The sequence below is a fragment of the Brachycentrus maculatus genome, unplaced genomic scaffold (assembly GCF_059751285.1).
Source record: "Brachycentrus maculatus isolate JH-2025_06_01 unplaced genomic scaffold, ASM5975128v1 h1tg000454l, whole genome shotgun sequence".
Taxonomy (NCBI): Eukaryota; Metazoa; Arthropoda; class Insecta; order Trichoptera; family Brachycentridae; genus Brachycentrus; species Brachycentrus maculatus.
The window spans coordinates 439,034-467,004 of record NW_028281201.1 but is presented as its reverse complement, the minus strand read 5'-3'; the positions used below and the strand labels follow the sequence as shown (position 1 = coordinate 467,004).

The window sequence follows — 27,971 nt, the reverse complement described above, 5'->3', positions numbered from 1 at the left end:
AGGGTAGTTGTGAATTATATATGTAGATTGAATTTTTTTGTAAAGAAAAGGGTTATATTAATGTTAGTTATTCGTATAAAGTGAGAATATGAAACATACATCATGTAAAGGATATGTTTTGTCAATAAGATGAAAGTAATCACAATCTTGGGGGTTTAAGAGGCCATGATACGCGGGCAGATGGAAGGGTTTAAGGCAAGGGTGGCCAACCCGCGGCCCGCGGAGCGCGAATCACACATTAGTTATTCCCATTTTTTTAGTGTACACGAAACCACCAAAAAAACATTCCATAGTGCGTAGTTCGTATAATATCCAATATATGGGAGTATTTCACTATCCTGGCAATTTCTAGACCCATAATGGCGTCAAGTAGTAAAGACGTTGGACTAAAGGAGAGAAGAGTAACAGAAGAACTGAGAAGTTTTTAAGACAGATGGACTATGAACTATATGGTATATGCAATGATTCTGTTTCTATCTTGAAAAAGTATAACATTAAACGGCATTACGAGGATAAACATGCAAATAAGTTTGAAAAGTACCAAATAAATATGTTTATATAAGTATATATATATATATATATATATATATATATATATATATATATGTAAATATATATATATATATATATATATATATATATATATATATATATATATATATATATATATATATGTATATACACATATATATATATATATATATATATATATATATATATATATATATATATATATATATATATATATATATATATATATATATATATATATATATATATATATATATATATATATATATATATATATATATATATATATGTATATATATATATGTATATATATATATATATATATGTATATATATATATATATATATATATATATATATATATATATATATATATATATATATATATATATATATATATATATATATATATATATATATATATATATATATATATATATATATATATATATATATATATATATATATATATATATATATATATATATATATAAATATATATATATATATATTTATATATATATGTATATGTATATATATATATATATATATATATATATATATATATATATATATATATATATATATATATATATATATATATATATATATATATATATATATATATATATATATATATATATATATAAATATATACATATATATATATAAATATATATATATATATATATATATATATATATATATATATATATATATATATATATATATATATATATATATATATATATATATATTTACTTATCTTGTTTGCTTTGAATGATAAAATAAATTTTGTTTTACGGCCCGGTAGGAAATCTCATTTCTAAAATCTGGCCCGGCTACTGACAATGTTGGCCATCCATGGTTTACGGGGTAACACTGCACCCTCGCACTGAGCGATATGCCGTTTCACAATATCCTCGCTCTAAAAACAGAGAAACTAATCTCCAAGGGATCGCGCTCTGTTTATCTTTTGCATTTCTGATCGGGATTGTGAAACAGTACTAAGGGGGTTTTTTGAATGACTATATGCCTAGGTTCAAGTTGAAGGGCCATTGAGAAGGATGAAGAAGGGTCGGTAATGTTTGTATAGGAAAGTCAGGGTTAAGAATGTTCCATGAGTGGAATGAACAAACTAAATAATAAATCAATTAAAAACCGACATTTTTTGACACGTATCTCAAAGATAATTATTTATAAGTGCTCAATAAAACAAACTGAAGTATTTTTTTTGACATCTCATCAAAGATGAAGAAGAATATGGGAGTCTGGGCGTTTACGGGGCTGACGACCGTCATAGGCTGGTGATCACTATACACACGTGTAACATTCACCAATTCTACCCATTATTGACAACCACACTACTCAAATTCTTAAAAGTTTTATATATTTTAAATGAACCAATTTTGAAACATTATTCTTGAATCACTAGAACTTCACTAGAGCCATCTAATGGTGAGATGAAAAGAAGTTTTTTACTAAGCAGAAACTCTTTTATTGGTATGTGAGATTCAAACCCTTATCCGCACCCCAATGGTGCATAGGGCACTGCATTGTATAAACGTACCTTGATCGTAAACACGTGAAGGAAAGGGGATCAGCCCTCCGCTTCAGGTATAAGTCCAGGTAATATCGAATTAATATGAGAGTGAAAATATCGCTTATATTTACTTTACTCCCTTAGGAATCGAACCCGGGACTTCCAAAACGGTAGCCGAGCGTGCTGACCATTACACTACGGAGGCGGACGAGAATATTTACGTGCATTAAAAACCAAAGTATGTACGCTTTCTTACATAAAACCTTTACATAAAATAGCTGTCAACAACATCTAAAATCAGAATACGAGTAAATTTTACCTGTAATATTTGTAAAGCACCGGGAAAACAGAGATTTGAGGGGGTCATAAAGAGAGATGATATAAAAATTCCGCAATCAAACGGTTGCAAGATCGGTTCTCATTTTATTTAACAACACACTTTGGAGATCGTCTTGTAAAGCGAATTTTTATTATCCACCCGATAAACACACCGCTACAAGCAATAAATCTCATTCATCCTGAAGGCCGCATACTTTTCCCGAAAGGGGGTATCAGGCAAACATAAAAAGGGAACGGTAAAGCGGGATATAAACTTTTCCAATTACACCGGCGGTGAAACAAAGGAATGTTTCTAAGAATATATCAATACTAAATACACATACCTACGCTCTGTGGGCGAGGTATCAAGATTTTCACACTTTAAAGACAGACAATAGCACTTTTATAACACGATGCTCATTACAGGGTGGCGCAAAATTAGTCATCCTCAAGGAAGATGTTATAATTTTTGCAAATGGCGTCGTACGTCTATATTATATTTGACATTGTAAACTAGACAGCTGCCGTTTTCAAAAGGATTTAGGGTGACGCAAAATTTATCAACGGATTTAGTTTTTCAATGACTTTTTAATAAAAATAAACTATATTGAGTAATGGAAAACTTTATTTGGACCTTTAAAACATTTTCTGTTAAGTGGAAAAGGTGGTATCCGTCAAGTGGCTGCCATAAGTGTTGATACACATTTGTGCCCGTTTTATCAATTTGTTTGTATACTGCAACTGTCTTGTTCACAAATTTCTACTGTAACATGTGTTTCGATGAATTCCGCATCATTTTCAAATACCGTAATATAGGGTGTTTGAAAATGATGCGGAATGCATCGAAACACGTGTCACAGTAGATTGTAAGAAATAGTGGTATTAACTAAGTAAAACATAAATAAAAACGGATAGATTTTACCACAAAGTGACTCAATCAATGAAATCACAAATTTCTAATATGATTGACGTACGACGCCATTTGTAAAAATTATAACATCTTCCGATAGGGTGATTGATTTTGCGCCACCCTATATATATACTCATATTATAATTAAAAATGAAAAACATTTTGTAAAATGCCCTAGGCAAGAGAAAAACAAAATAAATACAACTAGAATACATTATTAGTTTTAGCAATATGGAAGCGAAATATATAAAAATGTGAACATTTACGAAGTCCTTATACAAACATCATTAAAAACTTGCGAATGAAAGTTTGCTTTTGCATAAGCAAGGCGAGTAAGATGAATCCTGATGAAAATATATTAAAATAAAAACGTCTATCACAAATAAAAACGTAAAATGAAGCACGGAATCAATTTGTAGATATTCTCCAAGATATGATTACGTTTTCTTTGTCGGAAAGAAACTCGAAAGTGGAGCGAACTCTTCGTTTGAAAACCCATACAAAATGGCTTTAATGCTCCACTTCTCCCATGTTGTATTTACTTAAGAAAAAAACGAGTAGAAAACAGCTGACTTCGCAGCAACAAAACACTAACTGGTTTAGTGCAACAAAGGAAAACCAATTAACATCATATTTTTAAATTCTAAACAGAATGTTTTCTTAATTGATAATGTTGTTCATTAAAGATTTTACGCTGTACTATAGCAGTTTACCACCAAATAATGATATTTATTCTGGAGATATTTACGATATATTTGATATTTATTAATGTCTTTAGTATTTAAGGAAGCCTTAAGGAAGAAGCTATTTGATTCCTATTTAGCAGAAATAATAATGAAATAACAATAAAACATTTTTTTTAGAGTAATTAATTTTGTTAGTTACATATATAATGAATATTGGTTGGATAGAACAGTAAATAAGAAAAACAACGATGATGATTTTGAATATATATATATATATATATATATATATATATATATATATATATATATATATATATATATATATATATATATATATATATATATATATATATATATATATATATATATATATATATATATATATATATATATATATATATATATATATATATATATATATATATATATATATATATATATATATATATATATATATATATATATATATATATATATATATATATATATATATATATATATATATATTGTATTGTATTGAGACTTATGATATCTTTTTACTTACGGATTTCCAGGGGTTCAATACGATGCAGTGCCCTATGCACTGCAGATAAGGGTTAAAAGAAGAAGAAGAAGATTGTATAAACCAAGTAAAACTTAAATTAAAAATATTTTGTAGCAAAAAATATAGTATAAACGGCCATGAATCATATTGAATACAAAAAAAGGTATTAGGAGAACATAGAAACAAGGCTATTCGCAAGTCAACTTTAATATTTAATTTTCTCCCCCGTAGGCGAGGCACGTAGATAACAAGAAAACTAACAAAAAATATTTATTGTTTCGGTATTTACTTTGTGGTAAGACATAATGAAATTGTTAAAGAAAAACTAGTTTTTTACCAATTTTTCATTTTATTATGACTAGTTTCGTAAGGTATGCTTCCATTTTGAGGTCTAAATATAAAGTAAGGGATAAGTAATTATCTATTCTACAAATAAGGAGGGGGATAAGTTAGGGGAAGGGGTTATCAAGGGGAATCAAGGGTTGGAGTTTGAAAATAAGGGGAAAATGGAAAGCAAGGTGAAGATTTTTGAAACAATATATTATTTATTAAATTATTATAAGAGTTTAAGTTTTTTTGGATTTCTAAATTGTCAAAGTAATTCAATATTTGGTCATAATGTTGTACCTTCTTATTCGTACAATAGATAATTATTTATGTCATAATAAAATAAACACAAGTGGTAAAAAAAACAAGTGTTTTTCTTTAACAACAAAAAAACATCAAACAGGAAACGAGAAAAAAAGTTAAAAAGGCAATATATCATATTGAACATTTAAAAAAATATATCAGGAGAACATAGAACAAGGCTGTTTGCAAGTTCACTCTAAGATTTAATTTTCTTTCCCGTAGGCGAGGCACGTAGATAACAAGAAAATAGTTTTTTAAAAAAACAAGAAACATAGTTAAATAGGCAATATATCATGGTGAATACAAAAAACTATCAGAAGAACATAGAAACAAGGCTGTTTGCAGGTTCACTCTAAAGTGTAATTTTCTCTCCCGTAGGCGAGGCACGTAGATAACAAGAAAAATGGTTAAGAAGAAAACAAGAAAAATAGTTGAAAAAGCAATATATCATATTGAAAATAAAAAAAATAAAAAAAAAAACTATCAGGAGAACATAGAAACAAGGCCGTTCGCAAGTTCACTCTAAGATTTAATTTTCACTCCCGTAGGCGAGGCACGTAGATATTAGCTTTGTAATTTCTTTGCATCTCGTTTCCTCGCGTCAAAATGAATCCGAGCCAGATTTTGCGCTCGCTCATTCGCATACCAGGAGTTCCAATTTCCAACAATCGAATGGCGCTCTGCAAATGTAAATTAAAATTACTTTAGATGTAGTGCGGCTAATGCGCTCTAGTTGGCTGGCACTTTGTAACGTGCGGGGAACAGGAGCGCAGAAAAATAAACAGTGATTGCGAGTTTGAGAAAATCGAACCATCCAGAAATGACTGTTTATATTTGCATACTAAGCAAAATTCTTTAAAGGAATTTTTTTTTTGCGTGAATTTTTTTTTAAAATAAAAAAGTCAACGTCTAGACGGCTTACTTTAATAAATATGTGGACTTATTTCCTTTGTCAGTACGTTCGGCTACCGTACTTGGAGGTCAGGGGTTCGATTCGCAGGAAAGCGTCAAATAAATGTAAGTGATCTTTTCACTCTAATATTTATTGAATATAACCCTGGGCTAGTACCTGAAGCAGAGGGCTGATCACCTTTTTTTCGGGTGTTAATAATCAAGATAATAATTTCCTTAATTGATTCGGCAGTCTCTTTGCGGTAAAATCTATCCATTAAAAATTAATGTTTTACTTAGTTAATACCACTATTTCTTAAAATCTACTCTGACACGTATTTCGATGCATTCCGCATCATTTTCAAACACCGTATGTCAAGTTAATTAATAAATAAGTAAAAATAAGAAACAGCTACTACCCCCTCTTCAACCTTCAACGTCCCAAGGACCCAACTCTTAATTAGAATTAGCTTCACATACGGTGTTTGAAAATGATGCAGAATGCATCGAATCACGTGTCACAGTAGATTTTAAGATAAAGTGGTATTAACTGAGTAAAACATTAATTAAAAATAATAATTTCCTTTAAACTGTCCTGTTTTCTTGGAAATTTATGTTTGAAGTAATATTAAGTTCAGGAAAAGAATTTTGTAATTTAAGTCCTGATAAATACGATGTTTAAATCTGAATTAAAGCGTATAAAATAAAAGGAATATTGCTTCAAGAAATGCAACTAACAGAATATAGTGGAATGACGTAACAATTTAATTTACAAGCATGTTTCCCTGGGATTGGGTGGAATGAAATCGCAGTCTCCGTCCGTAAATAAATAAGCCATCCAAAGACATTTAGGAAATTAAACTTTAAAGTATTGCACTTCTCCGGTGCCATTTTACCAATAAAGCGGAGAAATTCCCTTTGAAAACACATCGCCGTGATACATTTTAGATAAGATGAATTTTAGAGCGTCTGCGAAATGCAATCCGAGAGAACGTTTCAAGTTTGAAAGGCCATATCCATTTATTTTATGTCCTCCTGGTATCGTACATGTGGCTGTTCATGAATAAATAACCAAAAGGAGTAGTGGAATTGTCGAAAATGTGGAATTTGAAGGAATTCTATGATTCCCTTTACCAAATGAGAAAACTTAAAAATACAAAACAAGCATCAGCATAAATATGTACATTTAATTTCGTACCCCGTAAGCATTTTGTATCTGATTCTAAGATTTTTATTGATATACATGAAGAAGTCTACTGATATGGGAATATGGAAATCTGGACATTTATATGGTTGACGAAAATTCCCAGACTTCTTTATCCCTATTTCAAATAACTGTAATCATAAGAGAAGCAAAACCAGTAAACATGAAGAAAAATATTTAGGCACATATTTTAAAAATACTCGTACACAATAAAGTGTCACGAACGAAAAACAACATTTAATTCGTAAAATAGATAAGGATCCAACATTTGATATTGTATTTCAAATCAGACACAAAAGGTCAGTTATGTGATGAGATTTATTATGTTTTGATGTTCATTTTATTGTCTAATTTGAAATATTACAAAATAGTTTTTTTTAAATTTAGCGTTCTTTCATCATAGGTCTTTCCAATAGCAAAAAAAAATCATAAAGAAAAACTGGATGAAAGTTTTACTTTTTTCGTTTGTGCGCTTGTTTCAATTCATAATTTAAATTTCACTTGACCTCTATTTATGAAAATCTATTTTTACACGTATTTTGATCAAAACAGATTTTAGGAAATAATGATAATTGCTAAGCGAAAATTAAGTTAAACATGGAAATATATTACCAAAAAGTGACTGCCGAATCAAAAAATGATTTTTTAAAAATAATATTCACGGTAGAATTAAATGCAAACAGTGAATTTTCTGTATGTTAAAAATCAAGATGAGATTGCAAAGGTAGATTACCACAAGAAATGTAACTCAGAGCATATGCATACAAGCATGAATGTTTATATTTTTTATCACAAAAAAATAATTTTGTAACTAAAAATCGAGAGATGTACTTAATTTATGTATTAATTTTAAATCAAACACAGATTTCTACAAATTAAACACAGAGTTCTACAAATTAAACGCCAAGTCAATAAATAGATGTACTTAAACTTACAAAAAGTGTAGTGTTTGTAATAGTATTTTTTGGTTCTGTAATACAATAAAAACTCAATGCTTCAAAGATACGAGTAAAAAAAGGCAAAGAAAGAATTAAAACAATTTAAAAACGCCATTGCTACAGTAAAAACACGGAGTTTTACATTTTAAAGCCGCAAATAAGGATTTTTCGCGAAATTTGTACGTAACATGGGCTAAGGAATAAATGACACGGTTTCTCTTCCAAGGCGAACAGCAACATTTAGTGGCGGGATGACACAATTTGGAAATAAATAGCCTCTTTATTCAGCAGAAGAAATGAGGCGAAAATTACGCTCGCTCCAAAGGCACTAATCGCAACAGATATACGGATTGAGACTTGATGGAGACGGATTTGTCCCAGTTTTAAGACACATATTTTTTTGTATAAACATTGACTAATACAATTTTTGTTGTTTGAAAAACTACAAAAATTTACATTTGACTATGTTAAAATAGGAATCTGTTAAAATTATTGTATTTTTCTTTTTAATTTGTTTATTATATTTTTAAAATAAACAAATAAAGTAAAATTTTAAAACATAAATATTTTTTGCATACTTTCAATTGTTCTAGGCGTCTGAATATTTTTAACATTTACTTACGCTATGTTTACTTATCCTATCAGCTAACATGCCTCTAAAAATAGAAACTTTGCTTAAAAAAACATCAAAAATAGCTTCATTCGAAAACAAGAAATAGTCCCACCAACTTTTATGATTTCAACCTGTCTATGGTGTTAAATTCTTAACTAAATTGATGCAGTGTGATTCGCATTTGAGATTTTTTACAATGTACCTAATGTAAACAAATAGTAAGAACTTTTTATAAAACATGATAACTTTATTAAATTTAAGTTTTACTCGAAAAATAGTATTTTCTTCAAAATCTATCTTGACACGTACTTTGATGTATTCCGGATAATTTTCGAACACCGTATGTGAAGCTAAGTCTGAATTTTAGAGTTGTGTCCTTGGGAAGTACAAGCTAGGGGGTAGGAGCTTTTTCGTATTTTTATTTACTTATAATTTTTGATTTTTTATTGGTGGGAAGATAGACAAAAGGGGGGAGGCTTTAGTCATGGCCATATAATTAATTATAGGTTTATTAATATTTATATGATGACTGTCGAATCAACATTTGACGCAGAAATTCTTTACACCCAAGTATCATTAAATATCATTGAATATTTTGATTATATAAATTTAATTTAATTTTTATTCCTGCACTCATATAAAATTGATTTTTTATGAAAATGAAAAATAAACGTGATTTTTCTTACGGCGCCAGATGTCGCACGGTTGCACTCACACGGAGATTCAAAAGCAACTTTGCGTCGGCATTGTCCATAACCGGGGAACAGAAAGCAGGAAGAGCTGAACAGTGGGAGATTGTCAACACAGATTTATTACGTGACGTTACCGCTACCATGGCGACCGGCCGAAGGCGCTCGATACACACACACGTGCGCTCGTGTATATATCACACTAAATGTGTAACCTCCCAATACACGCTTGCACCCTCGATATCTTCTGATATCCGGGTACCTATTACAGAAAATACGGTGCCTTCTTAGAATGATTGGATTTCGGAAATGACAATAAACGCAAATAAATACATTCATTGGTATTCGTTGTAAATTCTCGATATTCGAATAACTTTAATTATGTAAAACATAATAATAATAATAATAAAACCCTTATCCGCACCCCAATGGTGCATAGGGCACTGTGTCATATAAACGCAGTGTTATCTTGATCGTTTTACACATGAAGGAAAGGTGATCAGCCCTCCACTTCAGGTACCAGTCTAGGGTAATATTAAATAATTGTTACAGTAAAAAAATCACTTTTATTTATTTTACCCCCTTGGGAATCGAACCCGGGACCTCCAGAACGGTAGCCGAGCGTGCTGACCATTACACTACGGAGGCGGACAAAACATATATATTTATGTAAAACATATATATTTTTTTCATTATTTTTCTTCTTCTTAAGCCTTCTTTCTGTCTTCCACTGCAGGATAAAGACCTCTTCCGAAACCATTAATTTTTCATTCATTCGGTAGGTTGCTGATTTTTTCTTTAGGATTTATTTATTTTTTCATTATTGTACATTATTATTTTTAATTTCAACAAAAAACAAAGCATTACAACCTATAACTCTCGTTTGTAATCGTAAAGAAATAAGCAAGATACAAAATATACTATTTTTCACGTATAAACATAAAAATATACCATTTATTGATTAATGTACAATGTTTACAAATTGGATCATATTTACTTGTATATGAAACTTCCAAGAATTTGAATAGTGTGGTTGTCAATCATGGATAGAATTGGTGAATGTTACACGTGTGTAAAGTGTGCCTATGACGGTCGTAAGCCCCGTAAATGCCCAGACATCCATATTTTTCTTTATCTATGTTGAGATGTCAAAAAATAATAAAAAATGTTATAAAAATACAAAGCACAAAAAAACAATAGAATGAAAAAAATGAACGCTCTCTTCTTATTTATTATTCCGGAGAGTATTCATATGCGTCTGCGCTCTTATTTAAATCCAGAATGAAACGTTTTTCCGGCGTTTCCCGCCATCCGGCGCTGACGTCACTCGTCCCGCCATATCCGGCGAAGGAAAAAATGGGAAGCGTATTTTATTTTTACGTAAATTAAGCTGAAAATCTTGGACCGGAGGAGGGAGGGAGGTTGAAAGATGACTCGGCCGTATTGTTGTTCTATCCCAAAAGAGTTCGGATGAAAAATTGCGAGGAATTATCCGAAAAGGGCCGAGAGTTAATTACGGGCCAATTACTTAAGGAGAAATATTAATTAGAAAAATTAAAATGTGGAGGTATTTTTTCGAAATTTTTTATGAATTAAATAATAAAAATAAGTGTATTTTTTCTAATGTATACTTTAATTCTGTTAAGTGATTTTTATAAAAGGCTAAGAGAAATATTTATTAGAAAATCATAAATGTGAAGGTATTTTTTCGAAAATGGTGTGATTATTGTGAATTATTATATTAATTATTAATTATTATTCTTTTTAAAGAATAAATATATTTTTGCTAATGTATACTTTAATTCTGTTAAGTGATTTTTATAAAAGACTAACAGCAATATGTAAAATACATTAATTGATTCCGAATTGTCCGCCCCCGTAGTGTTATGGTCAGCACGCTCGGCTACCGTTCTGGAGGCCCCGGGTTCGATTCCCAGGGGGGGTCAAATAAATATAAGTGATTTTTTCACTGTAATATTTATTCAATATAACCCTGGACTGATACCTGAAGCGGAGGGCTGATCACCTTTTCTTCATGTGTAAACGATCAAGATAACTCTGCGTTTATATGACTCAGTGCCCTATGCACCATTGGGGTGCGGATAAGGGTTTATCATTATTTATTAATTGATTCCGCAGTCACTTTGTGGTAAAATCTATCCATTTTCAATCAATGTTTAACTTAGTAAATACCACTATTTTTTAAAATCTACTGTGACACGTGTTTCGATGCATTCCGGACTAAACTCTAAAATTTAGAATAAGCTTCACATACGGTGTTTGAAAATGATGCGGAATGGCTGATCACTTCATGCAATTAACGATAGAAATAACGCTGCGTTGCTACGATGCAGTGCCCTATGCACCATTGGGTGCGGATAAGGGTTATGAAAAGAAAAAGAAAAAGTATATATGCATGCGAGTATGAGTGTATGTGTCGGGTTGTGGTCCCGCGGTTAGTGTCGCGGACTCTTAAGTCAGAGTTTCTCGGTTAGAACTCACTCTAACACAATTTGATACATATTTTTAATAATGAGCCGCTTAGGCTCACAGAAATAGTATGAACATGAAATATTTGTGTAAATAATAAATACAAAAATATTTATCTTTAAATTAAAAAAAAATTGTGTAACTACGTAAATATTCCAAAATAAGTTTGAAATAAAAAAAGAATTTTGGAGGCGCCGGGTATCGATCCCGGTACCTCTCACATGCTAAGCGAGCGCTCTACCATCTGAGCTACGCCCCCGGTGTTAGCTGACGACATAAAATAAAATATATATCGACTGCTATGAGTTCCAAACTGGGTCAGAGTTACTTTCGAGAGACAAATTCATTATGCGAAGTCAAAGTAGTACCACGCCCAGTACAGTAATGTATGAAGAAAGTAGAAACGGTCAACGAGGTCACTCTGAGTACGAAAATAGACTAAACTGTTAAGCAGACAGACACAGCGACGCGAATTTTATGAAAATTGTAATATGTTTAATTCATTAATTTTTCTATTTTTTTGTGTATATTAGGTTAAAATCGTTAAAAACAATAAAAAATGTATTCAAAATGAACTCCACTGACAAAAAACACAAGGTGGCTTGGTGGGTCTTTGCAAAATAATTTCTTTTGAATATGTTTAAAATTGTGATTTAAATAAATGTTTACTATTTATATTGATAAAAAAAATTGACAGATATTTGTGTGGTGTTGAAAAATATCAAATAAAAAATTAAAATCAATCTCATACTTCATAAATGATTATTTTTAAATTAAGTAACATTTTTCGAGAAAAGAATTTATTTAAGTAACAAACCCCTTTAATGTAAAATTGTTAACTTGTCAGTACATCATTAATTTAATTTCAAGTTGAATAGATTAGATATTTACGAAATTCTCCCTTATCCGGGCAAACAATCCCGACACAGACAGGTTCAAAGCATTGTTCCGATATATCTCACAAGCCGGGGTACCGGGGGCGCATAAATTAAACTGTGTTACATCAACATTAAGAGATTGCTTTGCACAAATGTATGAACGTTACAACTCGTTAATGTATATAATGCGATCCTGATAACACACAAGCACTGTTAATGGAAAATATACATCAAACGCTAAAGGAAATTAATTAATACTGAAAGGAAGACGAGCAAATAAACTCCACTGATGTATTTTATTTACCGACAAAATGTGCTGAATCAATTATGAACAGTAGGTCAAATAAGACGTATATATGGATGATTACAGAAAAAAAAATCGATAAAGCATGTGTTTTTGTTGTTTAAATAAAAGTGATGGTACCGTAAAGACAACATCAAAATATAGTATGGACATGCTCGTTATGGGTTATTTTTTTCAGATAAAAACGACCTTCACTGGTTTTACAAATTACTAAGATATTATTGTTTTGAAAAAGTGTATTAGATTTTAAGTTTATTTTGACGTAGATTGATAATGTATGCCCTTTTTGTCAGCCTCCGTAGTGGTCAGTACGCTTGGATACAATGATGGAGGTCCTGGATTCGATTTTCAGGGAGGTCAAAATAAATATAAGTGATTTTTCACTCTTATATTTGTTAAAAATTGGACCGGGCCGGTGCCTGAAACAAAGGGCAGATCACCTTTCGTTCCAGTGTTTAACGATCAAGATAACGCTGCTTCTTTGCGATGCTGTGCCCTATGCACCATTGGTTGCGGATACGGGTTTGAAGAAGGATAATTTACGAAGTAAACAGTGTACAATATTTTCAAAAATTACAGGATTAAGTATCAAAAAAATTAAAATGAATTAAAATGAATTCTGTACTACCAGGAGAACAAAGGTTATTTATTGAAGGTACTGGATATTAATTATTTAACGACTTTATCAATATGTTAAATAGAGCCGTCAGTGATTATGCACTGCGGTCCTATAATTCATCAGTGTTATATTGTAAAACATATGTGTTCAGAAACTTAGAAAACATTGTTAGAGGCGTTTTCCAAATGAGTAATAATAATTAGATTTTAGACGAACTTTGACGCAGTTAGTATGGGCCTGAAATTTCTAAACAACGGACGGTAATTGTGAGCAATTTTGCCAAAAAAAATTGTAAAACATTGAAGATTATACGCGAGTTGTTCCAGTAGAACCCAGATATATAAAGTGACATGGCTTTTAAGAGATTCGCGTGAGGAGTAATTTATACAGAGGAGAAAGAAAAGAAAATGGAAAAATAAATTATGAATGCGGGGCACAAGAAACGTGAGGATCCGCGTAAGGTTTTGTTTGAATTGAAAAGGTTGCGGGATAGCATTTAAATATGGACATTATAATGAGCGAAATCCTTGAAAAGAAAGCTTATTAATTATTCATGTTCATTCCATGTTCCCAAATGGGTACACAGTAGAAGATAAAAATGGTTTTCAAACAAAAAAATTAAAAAAAATGGTACAAAATTAGTATTATAATAAATGCAATATTTACTTTGTATTAATTAAGATACGGGTAAATTATTTAATGGAATAAGGATATTTTAGCAAATACGGTACAATTAATGGTAGAAGAATACTTCGTAGTACTAGATGATTTACAAATGCACTAAAGCTTTTATTACTCGCCTCAACAGAACGATGCAAATCATTTTTATTATTTATATTTTAAAATTTACTTGGCCAATACTGCTTTTCCTCAAAATTTATTGTGACACATTTTTCGATGCATTCTGCTACATTATCAAATATCGTATATGAAGCTTATTCTAAATTTCCCCTTTTCATCTTTCAACATCCCAAAGTCCTCAGCAAGTATGGTGTTTGATTTTAAGAAATAGTGGTATTGACTTAGTTTTTTTAAGCATAGATATAATCACAAAATAACTGCCGAATCAATTGATGCAATAATTTTTATAATGATATAAATTTAAGTATTCTTCATGGATTAAAAACCCGCAATATACGTTAACGTCAAAAAGTGTCGAGTTTATTGAGACTGTATCATATATCATTGTTCCGCAAAGTTTGTGCCGCGGCACATTGGTGTACCATGGTGATTCGTCGGTGTGCCGCGGAAAAAGTCTAGTTTTGTGAAAATAACACAATTGCTCCAAATTTTTATTGCCTGTGCTAAGTTAAGGAGGCTCACATTTCGCATTAAACATATGTTAAATATGTTACCATAATATGGTAAATATGCACATCTGAAATTTCTTAATTTGATAGGTATACCTACCTTGAATAGAAAAAGTTTGCGGAACACTGTCATACATGACGACACGTGTTTTAAATACGAGGTTAAAGGACATACAAAATTTATGTACTAATTTTAAATCAAACACAGATTTTTTGAGTCTACTAAGTTGTATTTCATTAACAAAAACACACAAAAAAATTAATATTCTGACAATTGTTTCGCCTTGTTAGGGCATTATCAAACGAATGTGAAGATCGAATGGACTACGGTCCTTATGTAGCTATACAATTCTAAGTGACAGTTTTGACATGTGCAGCAATAATTTACGATTTACATACGAAATATTTTACAAATATAGCACAGGTAATATACAATTTAATTTCGCGATCCCGTGGGAAAAGTTAGCCCTGGGGTCATCCAGTGGAAATTAGGTCATAAACCTACAGGAAAACTAAATATTATTATAACTCGAAACTTGATACAAAATAAATTAACAGTCCCAGAGGCTATACCGACGGCACGGGCCGTAGTTGGATCAACAAAGGCTAATATAATGTTTATTTTGTAATATGGTAGACTAACCTGCAACCAAATCTACCAGATACCTATGTTTTGAATTCAAACCCCCATATACACGTACTCGTATTCACAAAACATGTAAACATTAAGACTATTCGACGGAAAGTACATACAAAAAATTGACAAAGTAAATCCTACCGTAATCAATAATTTAGTCCGTTTTAAATTAACGTTGCTTACGGAGCCACGCACTTAAAGTTCTAAGCGAACGTACTTAGAATTTTAAAGTGCTTGGCTCCTAAGCAACGTTAGTCAAAAAAACGCTAAATTAAGCTGTATTCATCATTATCTCTGATTCTCTCAACATGTCGTTAGAAAATCTTTAAAGGTGTCTTTAACTTTTTTTGTTGTTTTGGTTTTTCTACAAGTCGTTAGAAAATCTTTAAAGGTGTCTTTAACTTTTTTTGATGTTTTGGTTTTAAAGAAATAACCCGCAAAGCCTATATTTTTAGAAGCTCGTCTGCAGGTAGTAAGGATAGGGAAGGTAAATTTGAATATACACCACATACACCCAGACCCATTGAAAGTAAGTATTTCTTGAATTTATTTTGCGATTGGCGGGAATCGAATTGAGACGCAAGTTTCGCAGTCGAGCGTCTACCAAACTACGCCACGCCGCCTGTCTATGAAACTTGATATGGAACATGTATATTCATCTCTTTTTTATGAAAGGAGATGGAAATCTGAGCATCCCAGGGCTTACGACCTGGCATTTAGCTGGCTTTAAAAATTTACATCTCATCCATAGGGTATATAATCCAGTACCGGAATGATAATAATATTAATATCGTATAAACGCAAATTATTTTTTTTGATAATAGGTCACACAGTTATTGAGATGTTCGAGATACGGTCCCAACCGTGTAAACATATAATACATTGGGCAGGACCACAAATTGAGAAGGACTCATCAGAACGACGCTATTTGACAAAACTGCAATACCAGGGTAGCAGATGAAGAAATCATAGAACAGTACATTATACAATGACCAGTAAACAGAGTAAAAACGTGTAATTTATTATTAGATTAAAACCAATATTTTTAGCTTTTCCACTTTTTTATTTGACCAGCGACCGGGTTTCGTCGTTACCGACATCATCAGACTGGTCAAATAAAAAAGTGGAAAAGCTAAAAATATTGGTTTTAATCTAATAATAAATTAAAAATGCAATTCCATCACGAAGTGTCAGTGGATAATATAAATCTAATAAAAACGTGTACGTTGCAATTTTTAATACATAGCAATTTTCGAGAAAGAGCAACCCAAACATATCAATTTCTTAACTCATAAAAATGAGTAGCGGCATTTCTTTCCTAATATAGCAGAAGAGAAAACAAATTAATATTAATTTTTGATTCGGCATTAAATTAGTGGTACGACATGTTGATTATTACAAAAAAAATATACACTTGTAAAATACCACTTAATGAGTTTAATAATTAGACACGACTAGTTTCGAAAACTACAGATGATTTCATCTACAGGTGAAAACATCTGTTTTCGAAACTAGTCGTGTGTAATGAGATAAAACTCATTAAGTGGTATTATATAAGCGTTTAATTAAAAAAAAATAAAATGATAATGGTATGGAAATTAAAAAGAAAACAACAAAATATAAATAATAAGAAAACGTGATTTGTAAAATATATATTTTGTTAAATATATATTTTCATATAACTTGTTTTTAACATTCCTTATACAGTTCTTAATATGCTGAGAATATGAGTCTTTTAATATTATATTTACTCTAGCGTATGGTTGAATATTTCATGTATAGGTAGAAGTATTTACAACGCCCTTGAGGATCCTTAACTTTATATATTGGTTCTCGATATACAGCGTTATTCCATAACATTACTTATCGTTCCTCAGCCTTAACTTAAGACCCCTTCTCCGTAAGCTTATCATTGATATCGCTGCGAAGAAAACGTGGATATGTTGAAGTTCCTTAAGAATATTACCGATAATTAATGTGATGATTGATAATTGAATTCATAAGTCGTTTTCTTTAGAATTCCATGCCGTTAAATTGATAAATTAATTTTGATTTTACTGAAGCGATTTTAGAATATACAGGCATAAATTAATTAATTATTACCTATCCCAAAAACACCACGAAATTGGTATTACGGAATATTATATTGCATATAAATAATTTTAGTTATTTGCCGATCGCTTTGAAATTTTGAGACAACGTTACTTTTGAAAATACGTGCGATATTTCATACTTCTGCGACAAAAAAACATGTATTTTTAAACAGCTTTATCAACCGCGATGGCAACGACATCTGTTGAACGTAATAGGAGTACCTACAACACAATATTATGTTTCTTGACAGCTGACAATTCATACGTTTTATAAGATTTAATATTTGTACCGACATTTCTTGGTGGAATTACATTTTATATAATAAACCACAACTGTATGTTTTTTTACCACAAATACTTTATTTGAACAGTGACCGGATTTCATCGTGACCGACATCATCAGACTGGTGGTGTCGGTTGAGGGGATAAAACCATATACTTGTCATTTTATTAAATGATATATTATATATAATTATTAATTCTATATAATTTTCATTGCTCCACGAGTACGTACATAGTATATACAGCACAAGTAAAAACATATATATTTATATATATATATATATATATATATATATATATATATATATATATATATATATATATATATATATATATATATTTATATATATATATATATATATATATATATATATATATATATATATATATATATATATATATATATATATATATATATATATATATATATATATATATATATAAATACGTTAAATTTACGATCGCTGTGTTGCACTGCGGCTGGGTAATAAAATAACAATGTTAGTTAATTGTACGAATGTATTTGAACGGGATAGTGCACAGTGTAAAACGTACAAGAACAGGAGAACAGAACTGTATTGGATGTACAAGTAGATGTCTCCGGGGTGCTTTCAAGCGGAACACTAGCAGTATAAATCTATGTTCATTGTCAACTCCGCCTGTGGAATTACACTCCAAAAGACCAATTTGTTGCAGACGCAAATTGAACTCTCCTAAATCTGGTACCCTGGTATCCAGACGTGAACATTGTTCAATAATTCGAAATAAATGCCAAAAATAGTGAAATAAGGGTGGAAGCTTTAATTTCAGCTATATTTCGGCACAATAATACACTTTATTGATACCAGACATAAATTGAATTCTCCTTGATCTGCTACCCTGGTATCCTGATGCGAACATTGTTCACTAATTCAAGTTAAAATTTAATAATTGTGAAATAAGGGTGAAAAGTTTAATTTCAGCTATATTTCAGCACAAAAATGCATTTTATTGATACCAGACATAAATTGAACTCTCCTTAATCTGCTACCCTGGTATCCAGACGCGAACATTGTTCACTAATTCAAGATAAATGCCAATAATTGTGAAATAAGGGCGAAAGCTTTGATTCCGGCAATTTATTACATTTCAGAACAATAATTCACAATCCTAAAAGAAAAAGTGCCAAGAATTTTTTCCTAATTTTGTACAAATATTGTGGGATAAATAAAGGATACTACTACACGTAGATAGGATTTTTTCAATGAGTATGTAAGCATAATACAATACGTAACACTCTCCTTATAATTGATCCATCATATATCATATATATATATATCATTCCATCATCAGGTCAAATGTAGACAAAATATGTGTACATTTGACCTGACGATGGAGCGAAGAAGTCAAATGCAGAAGAAAATATTAGATTTAAAGTAAAACAAACATTAGAGGCAAATGTGGTTGGTAGAGGTTTAAGCAGAGGAAGACCGAGATAAAACATGATTAAGTATTTCAAATACTTGAAAGTGGTCAAGTCCAGAGTCGGAATAGTCGGCGTGTTTGTATGAGGAGTTACATGAATGTGGAAGAGGCAAAGATTGTTTGCAGAGACAAATTGGTGTGGCGTTCTATTCTCTCTGCCTACCCCTTCGGAGAAGCCGCATGATGGTTAGTTAGTTGATTAAGTCATAAAATAAAAAAAAATTTACCGCCATTGACTTTCACTCAAAAATAAGAATTAAGACCATTAAAATATTCCCAGACGTAAAACATAGTTTTAATTTTACGTCCGAAATTCGCAAATTCGTAAAGATATGAAGTCGCCCTCCTGAAATGAACCCCATTACATCACTCTTCAGCTCTGTTTTAACACCGAGCCCCGCTTCATTATCACAATAGCTTCAGCAACTTTACACATAAAAGTGAAATCTGTACTTTAAAACACTAAATTACTTAGAAGAACATAAAAACCGAAATGAATCGGTTCCCAAGTGGGAGAAGCCTCTCCAACGAGCGCGAGAAAGAGAAGAACCATAGCTCGTATAATTTACACAAAAAAAAACAGAAAAAACTTTTAAGAAAGACATTAATTTACTTTACAACGCTTTTCACAAAAAATTGAAATAATGAAAGGCAAGCTGAATTATAAGAGTAAAAAAATGTATTTAAAAGCAGAGTTTCAAATTTACTTTAAGTTAAGCTATCAATTCAGCCAGTCTACAGCCCTTTTGTATAATTTATTGTGTATCTTAATTCAGCATGTTTTTACAAAGGTTAATTAGAAATTTGATATTCAATAAAGCATTTATTTATTATTTCGGCATTTACTTTGTGGTAAGACATGTTAAAATTATTAAGTAAACACTTATTTATATTATTAATTGATTCGGCATTAACTTTGTGGAATGACATGATTATTTTATTGAAAATTAAACACTTGAATAATCCACTTCATTGAGTTTTATTTTTATTTACGACTAGTTTCGAAAACGACGATTGTTTTCATCTTCTGGTACAAATCAAATTAAGCTTTAATTTGTACCAGAAGATGAAAACAATTGTCGTTTTCGAAACTAGTCGTAAATAAAAATAAAACTCAATTAAGTGGATTATTCAAGTGTTTAATTTTTAATAAAATAAACACATATTTTATAACACTTAAGTTTACAAATAAATAAACTCAAGTGGTATAAAACCAAGTGTTTCCTTAATCATTTCAATAGAGCAAACCTACTTAAAATCAAAGAATGAAGTAAATATTTTTAAATTATTTTTTTCGTTAAAACACAAATTGGTTTCTATAAGTATACCGTGTTTTTCATAACTACGCCTACGGTTCAAAGACTTAAATATTATCGAAACAGTAGGGCGTAGTAAAAAACGTGAAAAATAACTGAAATTGTCCATTTTAATTTTATACTTCACTTGGTGAATACCATTATTTGCCATCACTATCACCTCCAAATATTGGTATTTTACCTAGTAAAATTTAAATTGAAGTACATGGTAAGAAATCCACTATAGAATAGACATCTGCAAAACAATGCACGTTGTACACATCGAAACATACGATAACACGAGAAAAACATATTTTTCCGCACATTTTAAGATCAAAATTTTTTAATTACCCCTGATAATTTTTTTTTAATATCATTTATTTTAAATGTTGGCATTATTTTTATATGGCCCTGTATATTAACTTTTTCCAATGTTTAATGTATTTATTATAAACAGTCCATATAAACCGTAATAAGACATTTACAGGGTGCCTAAATATTAAAGATTATCTGGCGATTTTTTTTATGAATTAATTAATTTACATCTCGTATACCTCAATTTTCTGTTTCCGATAACAAGGACCTCCTGCAAATCCAAACCGACCCTTAGGGGTCCATATAGACTACTTTTGGCATATATGGTGTAAGTTATATATAATACGGATGATTGGATTATGAAATAACGACTTCCCGAATTGGCAATTACCGGCAAATTTTCATAATATAACGTAGAAAGTTAGCAAAATAATCGAGGTTTCAAATTAACCAGGTTTGCGTACAGCGGATATATTATTATATATTCATGAGCACAAAACTAGTTAGGCAGATAACGAACTGAAGTTAACGCAATCGTTACAGCTCGCATTAAATCACACGTTATGATATAATCATAGGAGCACAGAAGCGATGAGAGTACACATTTCATCGCTGCACGCGGCAACATTAATCAAAGAACGCAAGGCTATCAGGCACAGGGTTTTAATTATTACGGAAGCGGACGGAGTGGTGTATTAATGGGTGGACCCGTGTTTGCAGGAAACCCCCCACACGCTGTATGCTCTCCTGGTATTTCACGTGAAATACTGAACGAATAAACCATGATTTCATAATGAATCTTCAAATTTTCCGCACGCTTCCTGATTTTATTAATGAATATTTATATAATGTTAAATTAAATATTGTTAAGTGAAATCTTGTTATGTTTTAGATTTTAGGTTGAAACAGTGAAATATCAGATAATATATCTAACTGATCACTTTGCCTTACGAAAAGGGACTCATACAACAATGGTACAATAAGGCATCGGAGAAGAAGTGCTTATAAAATATCGTTTAAATTATTGAAAAATGCGATTAAGGGTTAAGAAGAGTAAAATTTTAACATGAACGAGTATGTACCTATATAAAAGAGTACCTACATCTTATATATTTACCCGTATTTAGTTTTTAATAACATTTTGTACATTAAAAGCATTGTTAACTTGTGGTAAAGTAATAAAACTTTTCATAATAATATAACTTTTTTCCAAAATTTTTGTTTTTTTACAAGTGTCGAATCGTAATTTTAATTTTAATGACCTGATGATGGAATGATTTTCCGAAACCGATAGTCACAAATAAGTGTTTTAAAAAAGTGGTATTACACAAAGTCAACAATGGATGGTAAGGAGAGTGTTTTAATAACATTCCTTTTCAAAAACAAAGAAACTTCAACCATTAACTGTTATATTTTGTTTGTTTTTTTTTTTATTAATTAATTAGTACATTTATTTAAATCCCAATTTTAAAATATTTTCAAAAATTTTAACAGAGACCCACCAAAGCCTTATGTGTCTTGTCGGTGGAGTTCTTTTTAAATACATTTTTCAATGTTTTTAACCGTTTTGACCTAATATACACACAAAGAAGAGAGAAAAATTAAGAATATAAGCATTTTACAATTTTCAAAAAATTCATTTTTGATCATACACCCATACCTTTATTTTGCATTTGTTCCATATTTTATTTTGACCACTAACATCCGTCGGCAACAAATGAAAAATGTTCGGAACGATATATTGCAGTGTTCGACTCCTATATTTATTGTTAATTATATGTAGGGCTTCAATTTTAATTACTTACTTACTCGTTACAGAAAAATGTGTCTGTTGTTTAAATGAGAAAACGAGACTACTTTTAACGATGTATAAAAAATATTGCACCGTATAAAATACAATAGTATAACTTTTGCATTTAAAGTAGGCAAACATATTAAATATATATTAATATTCATAATAAAAACATTCGAGACGAATTGTAAACAAAAATATTCCTATTAATAATACTAAAAATATATGTATGATTTAAGAACTCCAAAATGATTGGGAAGGTGCCAAATTTAGTAAAAAAATTAAGACTTATCATTTGATTTATTAATGACATCGATTATATCCATTCTAGTTATCACCAATAATGCTATCTAAGTTTTTTTCTTCTCTGCAATGCGGCTAGAAGTTTTATTAAGGTAAAAATTGTAAACACATCAACAAAAGACTTCCCCATAAAATAATTAAAATCACACAAAAAAAATATTGTCAGAAGTGGGATTCGAACCCACGCCCACAGAAGTGGACTGCGACCTGAACGCAGCGCCTTAGACCGCTCGGCCATCCTGACGATGCACGTCCGTGACAAATTTCTTAATTTAAAATATCTACTATCTAATCTCAATGTTATCGGTCTGCTCATAAAAGTAAAACATTGCTATAAATACTACCTACGCTTACGACAATATAAAACATAAACAGTTTACCGTCATAGAGAATATCGTGTTTGCTTCTTACTTGAAACACAAAATGAAAAATAAATTATTAATTGTTATATAAAAATTATTAAATCCGTTACCAAATCCATTAAACGTGCTTTACAAAACCCAGTGTATAGAAAATGGGTGGCCACCATTGCCAGGATAGTGAAATACTCCGATATATTGGATATTTTACGAACTACACACTATGGAATTTTCTTTTGGTGGTTTCGTGTGCACTAAAAAAATGGGAATAACTAGGAAAGAATGTGTGATTTGCTCCGCGGGCCGCGGGTTGGCCACCCTTGGTCTAGTAATTCGAGGAGGAGTCCTGAAAATTTGTGGCGCGCATAAAATCTGGTTACGCCAACCATACGTAACCCTTACAGTCCTCCAAGGGAGCGCCCACCTTTGGAGATGCCACAAATAATATGAACTCGGAATAGTTGAAAATTTAAATCAAAGTTCAGAAGTTGTGCGTCACGGAGACAAGACCAGGTATTACCATTATATTACATTACGCGAAGTTGGAAACTCTGTTCAACAAGTAATAGTTGGCAAAGGCGGGCGCAACTCGGATACAGTGGTACAATGGGAGAAGTCAGCAAGTCATTAATGCGAGGAATGAGAGACATCCTTGTTAAGTTTACCACGAAACGTATTCTTGATATGTTCATACATATATCGTAGTCATACAGGAGAAAGTGACCAAGTGCATTGTTTTACAAAAACGTGATCATTGACTATTTGATATCTTACTAGCTTAATATTGCCTTGAAAAAATCCCAACGGATTTCAAACTTGGAATTATAATATATTGACTTGTTAAAAATGACTAACTACATTGGTGTTTACTTTTTTGTCAAGCAAAAGTGACTTTAATGGTCATCCTGAACATTTAACGTTTTGGCAGTTGGTCACTTTCTCCTGTACGACTACGAAATATGTATATTAAAAATAAATGATGATTAATTTATAACGTAGCGAAAAACAGTAAAAAAAGACACAAATATCGCTCACTCCTTTCATCAACATTACATATAAAATATCGTTAATTTTCAGCTGTGCGTGTTTTCGGAATGCCCAGAAAATGTACTATATCCCAGAAAAGCAGCATATTTTAAACTTGATATTTACCCGCTACAGGGCAGAAAGTATTGTTTTTGCATTTTAAAGAAAGGTATGTCAAATAATTTTTTTTAAATATTTAAAATATTTTTCAAATGGAGAAAAAACATTCAGGTTTTATTAAAAAGATCAACAGATCTTGTTTAGAAAGTCCAATAAGTGGTTTGATATTTATTTTCATACATTTTATTATTTTTTTATAATTCCAATTATAAGTTTGAACTTTAAAATAACCTTAAAAACTATCGCGTTGATACGATATAACTATATTAAAAGTATAAAAATTTATTTAAAGTCAATACTGAAAATTAAATTTAAAAAAATCATACTGTTTTCGCGGGGGTTTTTTTTATTCACTAAATTCAGTCAGTAGAACGTTATTTTGTCCTACAAAATAAGTAATTATTTTAATAATAATAATATAATAATAATAATAATATAATAATAATACATATAAGATTAGACACTAGCAGAAACATTTTTTCACTTGGTAAATGCCATATTTAAAAAAAATGAATCGTAAAAATGTAACAAAATAAACATTTATTAAACAAATGAAACCCATAGAAAAAGCGAATAGTTTAATGTTTTTAATTTTTTTTTGCAAATATCTTAATTTCTTGAAATTTGTAAAACATAAGTAACTCAAATTGAGACGTTTTAATAAAGGTTTAACGTTATTTCTGTCCATTCTTAAATAAACATTACAGATACTTAATCTATTTCAATAGTAAACGCGTGATAATGAATAAATTGAGTGCTAGATATGTTCTTTCTCACAAAACGTACGTGCCAGAATATAATGTCAGACTGCGGTCAATTCGAGTTGCACGTACCAATGTTTATATCTGCGGATCAACCTCTTCACGTCGGAATGAAGAGAAATTCGTATGCCCCTCGGGCCGAGAGGTCTCAGGCAATCTCTGCGGCTAATATTGATAAATCGGGGGCATTTGTTCTCGCGTTTAGGGCCGAAGGTGTAAAGCGCACCTGGAACTACTAACCGCCAGAAAACGGGGCCGCGAGACACGAATAGTCCATTAGGGCTGCAAAACGGTATTAGGGCGGAGCAGATTTGCAGAGTTACGGGGACTGCCATCGAGCGAAAGATTCGAGAAAAAAATACGACCATTTAAAGCAGTAGCTCAAAAAAGGGTAAAGAAAATGAGGTGAAAACCATTGAGATTCAAGTACAATTTAAGATAATTTATGATTCTTAGAAATCTAGATGAAACTAAAATTAAATGACGGTAAAGTCACTTTATTTCAATATAATTTATATTTAAAGCACTAACTTTGTGATTTCTCCATTTTATAATTAAAATGCAACTTTGTTTTAAAATCACTTTATACATTTTATTATAACTAAATTATAATGTCAACCGATTTCGAAGCGAACCGCTTCTTTATAAAAACTGATTAATGGTATTGATAAAGAAGCGGTTAGCTTCGAAACCGGTAAACATTAAAATCAAGTTATAATAAAAAAAATTACAGTGATTTAAAAACAAAGTTACATTTTAATTGTACATTATTTTGAAAAAATATATCATTTCTTCAATTATTTGGCAATCACTCTGTGGTAATATCCATTCAATTTCAATTTACGTTTTACTCGGTAAATACAGTAAGTAAGAAGAAATAATAAGAAGTAATAATAAAAATTAGATAATTTAAAGGTGTAAGATAAAAAAGTATATAAAATGAGGCAAAAACAATAGAGATTCAAGTAATTTGAAGTATTTCTTGCAATATCCTTAGAATAAGAATTATCCTTGGAAATCTACTTGAAACTCATATTAAAAGATGGTATTGTCATCCTTTTTTAAGTAAATATATATTTTCTTTATATTTTCTTTTGTCCGCCTCCGTAGTGCTTTATAAATGCTTTGTTGAGTTTGGTTTTATTCCATTGAATTGTTAACAATATTCTGCTTTTGTTAATTTACGTGTAAACTAATTTAAAAATTAATCTACCAGAAAATTACCAGGTGTTTTAGTAATATTGTCCGCCTCCGTAGTGTAATGGTCAGCACGCTCGGCTACCGTTCTGGAGGTCCCGGGTTCGATTCCCAAGGGGGGTAAAATAAATATAAGTGATTTTTTCACTGTAATATTTATTCAATATTATTACCCTGGACTGGTACCTGAAGCGGAGGATTGATCACCTTTCCTTCATGTGTTAACGATCAAGATAACACTGCGTTTATATGATGCAGTGCCCTATGCACCATTGGGGTGCGAGTAAGGGTTTGAAGAGAAGAAGAACTACTAGTGTATTGTATAATTTATGAATGGCAGAAAACCAGTTATAAAATCTGTTAAACAAAAATAAAACAAATCAATTTAGACTAAACGGAATCAAATGATGAAAAGTATAATACGACTTTATCGAAGTGTAGACTTATTTGTGACACAATGAATTTCAATATTTGCACATTAATTTGCTTAGCGCAAACATAATAAAATTTGGAGCAGTTTGCAAATATTTCTCTCGGGTAAATTTGTTTTCGGCATATTAATCAATTCTTTCGCGCCCTCATCTGTGGGCGGAACTTTTGGAAGTGGAATAAATCATTCGAAATAAACAAGAAAACCGCTCGCGCGTAGACCACATTACCATTTTCATTACATTAAAATACGCCCATTTATCAGGAACACATGCGCGAGTGTCGGTGAAGAAGGAGACGAGAGCGAATCATAAAGGATACATTATTTAGTAAAGTATCCGCGCAAACAATAGAATCCATAATCCAAGCAGGGTGTAATTGAAAAACTTCTCGCTAATCCGATATTATCCGATGCTGCGCTGCTCGCCTGGTACTTGAAACAAATGTGATCTTCATAAACGTTATTTTATTTTACTCGTTAACTCGTAAAAAGAAACAGCAAGCATTTTAAACTAGAATGAAGCAGTTTAATTTAATTTAACAAGTTTTTGTAATCACCTGTCGATGAAAACATCAGTAGTTTTGAAAACTAGTCATGTGAAATGAAATACAGCTCAATTAGTGGTTTAATACAAGTGTTTAATTTTTAAAAATCAATGTCATTCCACAAAGTTAATGCCAAATAAATAAATAAAATGAAGCACACAGTATTTAAAGACATATAGAATACAAACTTATTACATAATGAATTTTCGGAAAACGATAATATTTAGCAATGGGAACGAATAATTGTATTGAAAA

General features: G+C 30.7%; 1 protein-coding gene and 2 non-coding genes across 13 annotated transcripts in view; all 3 read right to left on the bottom strand.

Moving 5' to 3' along the window:
- rg (A kinase anchor protein rugose) overlaps window positions 1–27,971 on the bottom strand; it is a 620,520-nt gene that overhangs the window by 385,556 nt on the left and 206,993 nt on the right. The gene's annotated exons all lie outside the window — the stretch shown is intronic.
- Window positions 12,173–12,245, bottom strand: TRNAA-AGC (transfer RNA alanine (anticodon AGC)). The gene has a single exon. It is a non-coding gene; the product is annotated as a tRNA-Ala (tRNA).
- TRNAL-CAG (transfer RNA leucine (anticodon CAG)) lies at window positions 23,439–23,522 on the bottom strand. Its single transcript has one exon. It is a non-coding gene; the product is annotated as a tRNA-Leu (tRNA).